Genomic DNA, 11,004 nt, shown 5'->3' with positions numbered 1-11,004 from the left:
CACCGCATGTTCTCACTCATAAGTGGGAGGTGAACAGTGAGAACACATGGACACAGTGAGGCGAACATCACACACAGGGGCCTGTCAAGGAGTGGGGGGCTAGGGGAGGGATAGCATTAGGAGAAATACCTAATGTGGGTGATGGGCTGATGGGTGCAGCAAACCACCATGGCATGTGTATACCTACGTAACAAACCTGCACGTTCTGCACATGTATCCCAGAACTTAAAGTATAATAAAAAATTTTTTAAAAATCTTGCAAAATCCTTCAAGTGTCAGCCTGAACACCACTTTCAGAGAGCAGTCTTGTCCAGCTCTCATGCTGGGATCATTCCTGTTATCACACATTCTCACTTCATCACGTGCTCCTTGGTGACCTGTATGGTAATCAATAAGTAATTATTTGTGTAATTACTTCATCTCTGTCTCCTCAGCTAAAATGCAATCTCCTTGAGACCAGGGATCATGTCCCTCTTGTTAGCCACCCTATTTCCAATATCTACAAGAGTGTTTGACACATGGTTGGGCCTCAACAACTATTTGAATGAATGAATGGATGCAAGCATGAATGAATGAGAGTATGCATAGATCAGAGTAATGCTAACTCCTTCCAGACCACAGTTTCTCAACCTGGACGCTACTGACATTTCAGGCCAGAGAATTTTTTGTTGTGAGAGCTGTTGTGTACACTGTAGAATGTTTAGCAGTGTCCCAGCCTCTACCCACAACCCCAGTTGTCACAACCCAAACTGTCCCCAACATGCATGACTTTCTGATTGAATGAGAGGGTGACAGATGAACATAATGATATCTCTTATTCTAGGGAAACAGAGAATACAGCATTTTCAAAGGCTGAATTTTACTAATAAGACCAGCTTATTATAAAAGTGTACTTTTGCAAATCACATTCTTTGGGAACAAATATAGGAAGGAAGGTTTTATTTAATAACATAGATGTCTTATTTAATAATGACAGCTATCATTGTGAAGTACATATTATAAGCCTGTGTTATGCTAAGTGTTCTATATCATTATCATTTAGTTCTTATAACAACTTGGTGGGTCACAGAGGCCCAGAGAACTTAGTAACTTGACCAGTATTCCATGAATGGTAAATAGGAGAACTGAGATTTGAACCTAGGTGGGTCTAGCGGATGGCAAAGCCTTTGCTGTCAGCCACCACGCTGAGAGTCCTTTAGTGATCTTAAAGTCTTGTTTTTGCAAACATTTCTCTAAATGCTCTAAACTCCCATCTATATTTATGAGAAGCCATCTGGAAGACAAATAGGGGTGCCTCTGGGTGTCCCAGGACTTGACACTTGCAAATATATGTTGAATAACTGAATTAGAAAGGTCTTTCCCACTTCAAGTTTATTAAAATTAAGTTCCCATTATTTATGAAAGGATATGTCTATTTCTTATCTAATTCTTGTCCACATTTAAACAAAGAAGTTTCACCAAGTCTTCAGTCACCAGAGCTTCTGTAGACTTATGCCTTCTACACTTGCCCTTTAACCCAAAACCACTTGTTAAAATATTTCTCATAAAAAAAAGATAGTCCTCTCCCTACAAAGGCAAATTCATAGTAAAATTCTCACCTCATACATATACATTTTTAAATTAGGTAGGGAATATTTTCCCTATTTTACCAATGGGGAAAAAATGGAGTTGCACTTATTAGTAAAGGGATGGTCCAGAATGTTTCCTAAAGCCCATTAATAGATGCATAGTTTTTTCAGTAATCTCTTTTCTGTTTTTCTAATGGAGACTATGAAAATGAGATATGAAGTTTTTCCCCAGCAATTCAGGCGGGATGATGCCTTCCGACTCGTTTTGTTTCCTTTTGGGTCATGTCCGATGCTCTGAAATTCTCTACCTGCCTGACTGTTGCTTCAAGACAGTGGGTGTGAGCCAAGCAAATCTATCCAACCATTTGTTACATCCCGAAATGGTACCAGTGAGATAGAAGGCCCCAGGCGATGGGGCCCCAGATGCAGATCTGAATATTCTGGTACTTCTATTTTAAGAAGAGCAGTGGGATAGATGGCCCCTATGAGGTTTTTGATGGAAACCCTGAAAAAAAAATCAAAATATAATAGCTCTTACTGTCGGTCCCCTCCCCCTCCCCCCAAACTCTAGCCTGGAACTGGGAAGGATTTGAGTGGGCCACAGGAAAACAGATGGTGTCACCAGAAGAAAGAAACTTGTTGTCTGAGAGTGGCCTTTCGAGGCGTAATATGTTCTTTGAGGGACGTGTTCCTCTTGTGATGGAATCAACGCAGACAGAATATGCTCTCTAAAGAGATCTTCTCTCTGAGTCCAATACTTCTCAAAGAAAGAAAACCATAAAAGAATACAAAGGCAGTGTCAATTTTCTGCTCTCCGGCTGCAAAAACCTGCACTTGAATCCTATGCAATGATAGTTTTCGGAACTTGTGCAGTGTGGCTGAGTACTTTTTATAGGTTGCAAGAATCTGTGATATGTTTGATACCTGTTTGGATACTTGCGCCCCTTTTGGACAACAAGGTCATTGGAGGGAGACGCTACGGCTTGCTCATGTTAGAGTCCAAGTTACACTGAGCACAAGATCGGGCAAATAGGACTTGCTTAAAACGGAGAAAGGGTGAAGGCAGGGAGAGACGCCAGGTTTGTGGAGTCAGTATAGAAGACAGCCACATCACCACCCCCTTCATTGCTACTTCAACCTTTAAACTAGGGGTCCTAACCTTCTGTTGTGGCTTGGACCCCTTTGACAGACAGATGGAACTTGTGGATACCTTCTCAGAATAACATATTTTCAAAAATACATGAAACACATTGCATTTCAAAGAAACTAATTACATTGAAAAATAGTTATCAAAATATTTAATAAAACAAATGTGTGAAATGGTAACGAATGAGCTTTTTTATTAACACATTAAGTAAAAAGATCCAATGGCATGTGTAAAGACTTCATAATTGTGAAATAGCAATAAGGGTAAATGATATTTTGAAATACCTGCAGCACTTGTAATGTGATAATTATCTGTGGTTTCTACTGGGGACACAGTACCAGCTACATCACCACTGCTGTGGTTTATTCCCTCATTCGTAATTGAGAGGCATGCCAAATTTCAGTTAGACATTCGTGAGAATGAAGACGCATTTTATTTTTCCTCTCTGAGTTTATGACCTTCCTGACTTCTATTGGCAGGTCAGGCTAGAAACCTCTATTTTCAATATTGGAGTGACACAAGGACCAATTCCTCAGGCCCCTTCTCTTCAATGTCCGTATTCCTTCCTTCCACTCTAGCTTCTAGTCTCCTGGGTTCAAATGTATTTGCTTATATGCTAATGAGTCCCAACTTTCTGGAACTCTTTCCAGAAATTCCCATTGAAGAGCAGCTCAGCATGAAAGTCTTTTTTTTTTAGACAGAGTTTTGTTCTTGTTGCCCAGGCTGGAGTGCAGTGGTGAAATCTTGACTCACTGAAGCCTCTGCCTCCTGGGTTCAAGAGATTCTCCTGACTCAGCCTCCCAAGTAGCTGGGATTACAGGTGCCCGCCACCACACCCGGCTAATTTTTTTTTTTTTTTGCATTTTTAGTACAGACGGGGGTTTTGCCATGTTGGCCAGGCTGGTCTTGAGCTCCTGGCCTCAGGAGATCTGCCCTCCTCAGCCTCCCAAAGTGCTGGGATTACAGGCATAAGCCACTGTGCCCAGCCTGAGAATCTTGCAGGCAGCTCTCTTAATCCATTAGAGCTGCTACCGCAAAATATCATTAACTGGGTTACTTATGAACAACAGAAATTTATTGCTCACAATTCTGGAGGTTGTGAGGTCCAAGATCCAGGTGTCTGGTGTCTGGAGAGGGTTCACTTCCTGGTTCACCAATCGTGGCTTCTTGCTGTGCCCTCACATGGGAGAAGGGACGAGAGATCTCTCTGGAATCTCTTTTATAAAGACAGTTATTCTATTCACCAAAAGCTACTATTATTACCACCTCCAAAGGCTCCACCTCCTAAAACCATAGAGATGAGGATTTCAACATCTCGATTCTGGGGAAACCCAAACATTCAGATCAAAGCAGTTATCTCATCCTAAATGTGTCCAAATGGGTCTCAGTCTCCCCCCATCACACTTGTCCAACTGCAGTCTCACCCATTTCAGTAAATGGGGCTCCATCCTCCTGGGGGTGTGCAGGCCAAAGAACTTGGAGTCTGACTCTTTCCTTTCTCTGTCTCACCTACATCCAAACTATGAGCAAGTCTTGTCAGCTCTGCTTTCAAAACAGATGCATGCCCCACCTCTGCTTCTTGCCACCTCAGGGCTACCACCTCGGGAGAGGCCCCCCTCACCCCTCACCTAAATGATTGCAATAGCCTCTTAATTATCCCCCTCCTCCTCTTACACCTCCCTCAAGTCTACTCTCAGCGTGGCAGCCAGAGTAATCTTTCAAAAAACTAAAGGCCAGGCATGGTGGCTCACAGCGGTTATCTCAGCATTTTGGGTGGCCAAGGTAGGATGATCACTTGAGCCCAGAAGTTCAAGACCTGCCAGGGCAACATGGCAAGACTCCATCTCTATTTTTTAAAAATATAAAAAATAAGCCAGGCATGGTAGTGCATGCCTATAGTCCTGGCTACTAGGGAGGCTGAGGCAGGAGGATTGCTTGAGTCTAGGAGTTCAAGACCAACCCAGGCAACATAGTAAGACCCTATCTCTATTTTTAAAAAATACTAAAAATTAGCCATGCATAGTGGCACAAGTCTGTAGTCCCAGCTACTAGGAAGACTGAGGAAAAGGATCACCTGAGCCCAGGAATCCAAGGCTACAGAGAGCTGTGATTATACCATTGCACTCCAGCCTGGACAACAGAGCAAGACCCCAACTCTAAATAAATAAGTAAATAAATAAATAAATAAATAAATAAATAAATAATGCAATCTGTGAGGTCCTCTGTTCCAAACTCTCCAAAAACCTTTTCTTTTCACCAAGAGTAAAATTCACTCTTCTGACCACGGACTACGAGAATCACAAAACCCTAATACCTCTGACGTTACTCAACTAGCTCCAGTTACTTTGCCTCTAGTAATTCTTCAAAGTCACCAAGCCAGTTCCGACTCCAGGGCCTTTGCTCATGCTGCTCCTCTGTGGGAACACTCTTCTCACATGCCCTTCATTCCCCTTCATACCCTTCCAGTTGTGTTTTTTTTTTTTTTTTTTTTTTGAGACAGAGTGTCCCTCTGTCGCCCAGGCTAGAGTGCAGTGGCACAATCTTGGCTCACTGCAACCTCCGCCTCCCAGCTCCAAGCGATTCTCCTGCCTTAGCCTCCTGAGTAGCTGGAGTTATAGGTCTGCACCATGCCCAGCTAATTTTTGTATTTTTTTTAGTAGAGGCGAGGTTTCGCCATGTTGGCCAGGCTGGTCTCGAACTCCTGACCTCAAGGGATCCACCTGCCTCAGCCTCCCAAAGTGCTGTGATTACAGGCGTGAGCCACTGGGCCTGGCCTCTTCCAGTTTTTGGTCAAATAAAATCCTATGAGTGAAGCTTCCCTTAACCACCCTATGTAAAATAATTCCACTCTCCATCCCGGCACTCATCTTTCCCAGTTATCCTGCTTTATTTTTCTTGAATCCACTCATCACCATTAGATACACCAAACATGTACTTGTTTTATTCATTTATGGTCCTTCCCCTTGTGTTGGAATATAAGTGTTATGATGCACAGACTTTGCCTAGATTGTAGACTGATGTAGCACTAGGACCTAGAATTGGGCACTCAGTAAATATCTGTTGAGGGGCCGGGTGCAGTGGCTGACACCTGTAATCCCAACACTTTGGGAGGCTGAGGCAGGTGGATCACTTGAGGTCAAGAGTTTGAGACCAGTCTGGTCAACATGGCAAAACTCCGTCTCTACTAAAAATTCAAAAATTAGCCAGGCATGGTTGTGGATGCCTGTAATCCCACCTATTCAGGAGGCTGAGGCAGGAGAATCACTTGAGCCCGGGACATTGAGGTTGCAGTGAGCTGAGATCGTGCCACTTCACTCCAGTCTGGGTGACAGAGTGAGATTCTGTCTCAAAAAAAAAAAAAAGAAAAGAAAAAAGAAAAAAAAATTTGTTGAGTGAATGAATGAATGAATGAATGAATGAAGTGGTTGGCTTCTCATAAAACTGCTTCTTTACTTTAAAAACACCACAGGATCCACTGTTAGCACAAGAAGCTGCCACTTCATAATGAGCACATAATTAGATCATCCCACATTCATGCATGAACTAATATGGGCCATCTCACGCCTTTTTACTGAACCAACCAAGGCAGTGACAATGGTAATAGTATGGACCTAGGCTGGCCCTCTTTCCCTCACACCTGAGGCATGCCGTTTCTCACCTGGGTAGATAGGTGAGGCACTACGTTTAATTGCTAGTGATAATATTTTCCTTTTTGGTGTGCTTTCAAGTTTGCAGTTTTTTCCTATACATTAGATTTAATCCTCTCTAGTGCCTCAGAAAAAGTTGCTGATTCACTCAATATTTGCATAAGATTGTATTCATACTGTGAGCATAGCACGTTAAGTTAGTTACACGTTTATCTACCTCTTCTGTTGGTCTATGAATTTCTAGAAGGAAAGAATGTTTGTATTCTCAAGGCTGAGCATAGTATCTGGCAGATAGTAAATGCTGATCCGATGTTTGTTGATAGTATTATTATCTAATATTTACTGAGTTATTTCAGTGTCCTTATATTAAAATGGGGATACTATTAACAGCCCCTTTCAAGACCGTTGTGAGAATGGAAAGAGTTAACCTAAGAAAACCACTGGGAATGTGTCTGGCACAGAGCAAGCATTCAGTATTAGTCATTCTCCCTCTTGTTGATGATGTTGTCATTTGAACATCTATTCACTGTACTAAAGTGCTTTCCTTAAAACAATTATGTGTGATGATAAACCAGCCATAATCATGATAACACTGAACAGTTATTGAGCAGCCAATAAATGCCAAGTTTAGGGCTACTTTAAAAATGCATCATCCAATTTTCACAGCAACCATATAAGATACATACAATTCTCAATTTAGAGAAGTAGGCACAGACTCAGAAAGGTTAAGTCACCTTCTCGAAGTCACATAGCAAAGAAGTGGCAGAGGTGGCATTTGAACCTGAGCCACTCTGACTCCAGGGTCCGAACTACTATCTTATGGCGGGTGGCATTGCCCTAATTCTAGGAAAGAAGGAACAGAGACATGAAGAGGGCAGTTAACTGGATCAAAGTCACAGAGCTTACGAGCATTAGAGCTGAGATTTGTGATAGAAGAATTTCCTCTGAGCCAGTGGGCCAGAGGTACTGTCTGGGGTCTGGAATGCACTTCATAAGCACAAACAGAGACGGAGGAGATGGTCAGATGTCTGGATCATCCCCTGAGGGTGAGTTAATTTTGTGCTGTTAAACGAATCTGAAATTTGAAAGCATACTGAATAAAACCACGCATGTTCTCCCATCCTAATGGGACATTAAACAGCTACTTACATAATGAATTATTTAACTACTGACTGATAAGTGCTGTAAGGTGCAGGGGCTCTGAGAGTTCATGGCAGGAAGTCCTGCCTGAGCCTGAGTCAGAGGAAAGAAACCACAAAAACAAAGATGCAGGCCTTCCAGCAGGAGGTTATGGTAATTTGCACAAACCTCACGCCGGTGGGGGGCCTGAGAAGAAGCTGAGGCACACCTTCCAGGGGAAACAGGCTTTGGAGAATTAAATGATCTCTTGCATCTCCTCTGAATCATACGATGTAATTATTGGGAAATGTCACATGCAGCTTTTTTTGCAGGGACAGGTGCGTGCAAAGAAAGGTAGGCAGGGTTAATATTTTTTCTTCTGGTTTATGAGTTTCATTGATTTTCCTAGAAGGAAAACCCTTATTTGACCTTGTTCCCACAAGCAGGTTTGCTTGGGATGAGAAGTCTGGCAGCTGTTCAAAGGCAGATACCCCTGGCCTGATGCCCCAAGGGACGTCAAGAGGCAGCGAGACAGGAGCAGGAAGGTGGAAACAGCTCTGTGCACCTGCAACCCTGACTTGTCTGCTCCCCCACATCCAGCTTATCACCAAATTGTGCAAATTTATCTCCTAAAACTCCCCCCAATCTTCCCATTCCTCTCAGCCCCATTGACAGCACCCCAACACAAGATGCCATCATTTCTTGAAAGACACTTAACTCATCCCTCACACCCCATTTTTGTTTCCTTATAGTATCTTCTCATCTGAGCCAAAAGTGACCTTCTTAATACATAAAGACATACATCATTGTCACCTCCATCTTCTTGAAACCCTTCAGCTGCTTCTCATTGCACTTGGGATAAACATAACAAATCTTTTTCCAAAGTTGGGCACAGCAGTATGTGTCCATTGTCCCAGCGAAAGTGGGACGATTGCTTGAGCTCAAGAGTTGAAGTCCAGTCTCAGCAATACAGCAAGACCATGCTTGAGTTGGGGATGGCAGCCAGAGATACTATAGACACACTGAATTTGGGGATGCGATTTAGTTAGGATTACACACGGCTGTAAGTGATAGAATTGCAATCAATGGTAGTCTAAACAATCTCCTATCTTACTGACAAGAAGACTGGAGGCAGACACCCCAAGGTTCTTTCAGCAACTTGATTTTTCCCCGAAAGACCCGGTTCCATTCTAATATGGACTTCCATTTTTAGCATATCAGCTTTTTATACTCATGCTGCTTGTCTCATGGTTGCATGGTGGCTGCTGTTGCTCCAGGCATCATGACTATATTCAAAGACAAAAAGGAGAAGGTAAGGAGGGAAATTCAGGACATTAAGAAAGGATTATATCATTTCTTTCTCCTTATATTAGGAAGGAAATATTTCCCAAAGTTCTCCAGCAGATAGCTGCTGCTGTTTCACTGGTTAAATAGTCCTATGTGGCCATCCCTAACCACAGGGGGAGTTGGAAAATTAGGGATCAAGTAAGGGGAAACAGGAGTGCTATGAATGGCTCAGATCCATCATGATTCTCATTCTAGAGGTTGCATATTGCACCCTTTCCCTGGCCTGCCCCAAATGAGATTGAGATTCTGTCAGGCAGGAGGGCTGACTATTCAGTAGACAACCAACAGTATCTGACACAGGGTGGAAGGTGGGATTGAGTTTTATTCAAACAACCTCCTTCTGAGTGTGAAAAATGGCAGCTACCTCTTGACTTCAGTACTATGAAAACTGCCACTTGTTCCAGCTGTGCCTGCTTCTCTTGGCTCATACATTCCCAAGAAGATGATTGTGCAGAGCGGCGAGAGCTTGCCTGTTTCTCAGAATATTCTCAAGAAATAAGGCTGTGTTAATAATTTGTTTTCTTGGTATGGGCCATTCTGTTGCAAAACAATATTCCAGTCATAGCACGATACTTCCCTTCCTCATTTACATTCACCGTTGGTTTAATTATGTTTTTCAGTCAGAATACTTATTAATTTTATAGACCTACCTGAAAATTAAATTGGATAAATTCCTCTTGCCTGGTACCTTGAAGAATGTGTTTTTCCAAGATGTTGATGGGGCCCGCTTCGGCCCTGTGCAATTTTGTTCCCCGTTAAGTTCATTTGCAAATAACACTGTGTTGGTTTAAAGGGCATTCATCATTTCTGAGCAGGAGAAACACTGCAAACTGCAGCCCAATTCAGAGGAAAGTAGGAGGACAACGGAGAAAATTGCCAAATATTTTATTTTCTCATTGGAGAGGGGAGTCATTGAGTGAGGCATAAAATTTCCCTTAGGATTCCATGAATCTGTCTTGCTGGTGAAGAGAACACTACGTGTTACTGGAAGGCATCAGCAAAGCCACAGGGTACCAAAAGGACACAGAGCAGGGACCTTCCCCACTGACCAGGGCTAAGGCAGCTCAACGTGAGAACAGCAGGCGGTGTATTTAGTCATTAGACATTTACTGTGTCTCAGGCACGATGGGGCTAAAAGCGCAATTAAGACATGTTACCTACTCTCAAGCAGATCGAATTTTCGTAGGGGTAGACAGGCAAATAAATGCACAGTGATGACAAAGCGTGTCTATCATAAGGTAGAAGAAGCATAGAACGCTGTGAGATCCCAGAAGCAGTACAACACGCCCCTAGCCTGAAAGCTCTATGAGGATGGGAAGTGTATTTATGCTATGCTGTGTTGTAACTTTGCTGCCTAGCCCCATGTCTGGCATTTAGATATTTAATAATTAGTTGCTGAATTGAATTGAATTAAAATGAATCCAGCCTGGTGGCATGTACTATTTAGGTGTGGTTAGCTGCTATAACAAATAAATCTCCAAATCTCAACGGCTGTAACGCAGTAGAAAAATGCATGTGTGTGTGTGTGTGTGTGTGTGTGTATTTGCTTTTTCTTCACAAAGATCACATCAGATCTGAGACGATAGAGGATGTCTGTCCCAAGCTGCTATTTGAGAACTGAAGCTTCTCCCATCCTGGGTCTCTGTCATTTTCTGAGGCCTCACCCCTACTTAATGAATAGAGTACAAACCAAAAATAAAATTCTAAGGCCCCTGGGCCACCTGAAGAGACACCTCATCTAGGCCATGGGCCAAGTTAACCTGAAAATCAAGCTCAGGCCACAATGAGAAGCAGGATCGGGACATGCCTCATTATAGCTTCCTCCCTTTTGCAATTACTGATGGAACAGACTCTAAGTCTAGTAAGAAACATTTACAATCTATTCTTTCTGAAGCCTTATACCCAGTGGCTCCATCTGTCTAATAAAATGTTGGTCTCCACAATCCCTTATGATAATACACAGCCAGCTAGCTAGCTAGCTTGCTTGCTTCCTTCCTTCTTTCTTTCCTTCCTTCCTTCCTTCCCTTCCTTTCCTTCTTCCTCCCTCCCTCCTTCCCTTTCTTCTTTCCTTCCTTAGTTTGAGACAGAGTCTCACTCTGTCATCCGGGCTGGAGAGCACTGGCACAATCTCAGCTCACTGCAACCTCTACCTCCTGGGTTCAAGGGATTCTCCCAC

Source organism: Symphalangus syndactylus, chromosome 18, assembly GCF_028878055.3.
Source record: "Symphalangus syndactylus isolate Jambi chromosome 18, NHGRI_mSymSyn1-v2.1_pri, whole genome shotgun sequence".
In the NCBI taxonomy this organism is placed as follows: Eukaryota; Metazoa; Chordata; class Mammalia; order Primates; family Hylobatidae; genus Symphalangus; species Symphalangus syndactylus.
This window is presented reverse-complemented; position numbering follows the sequence as displayed.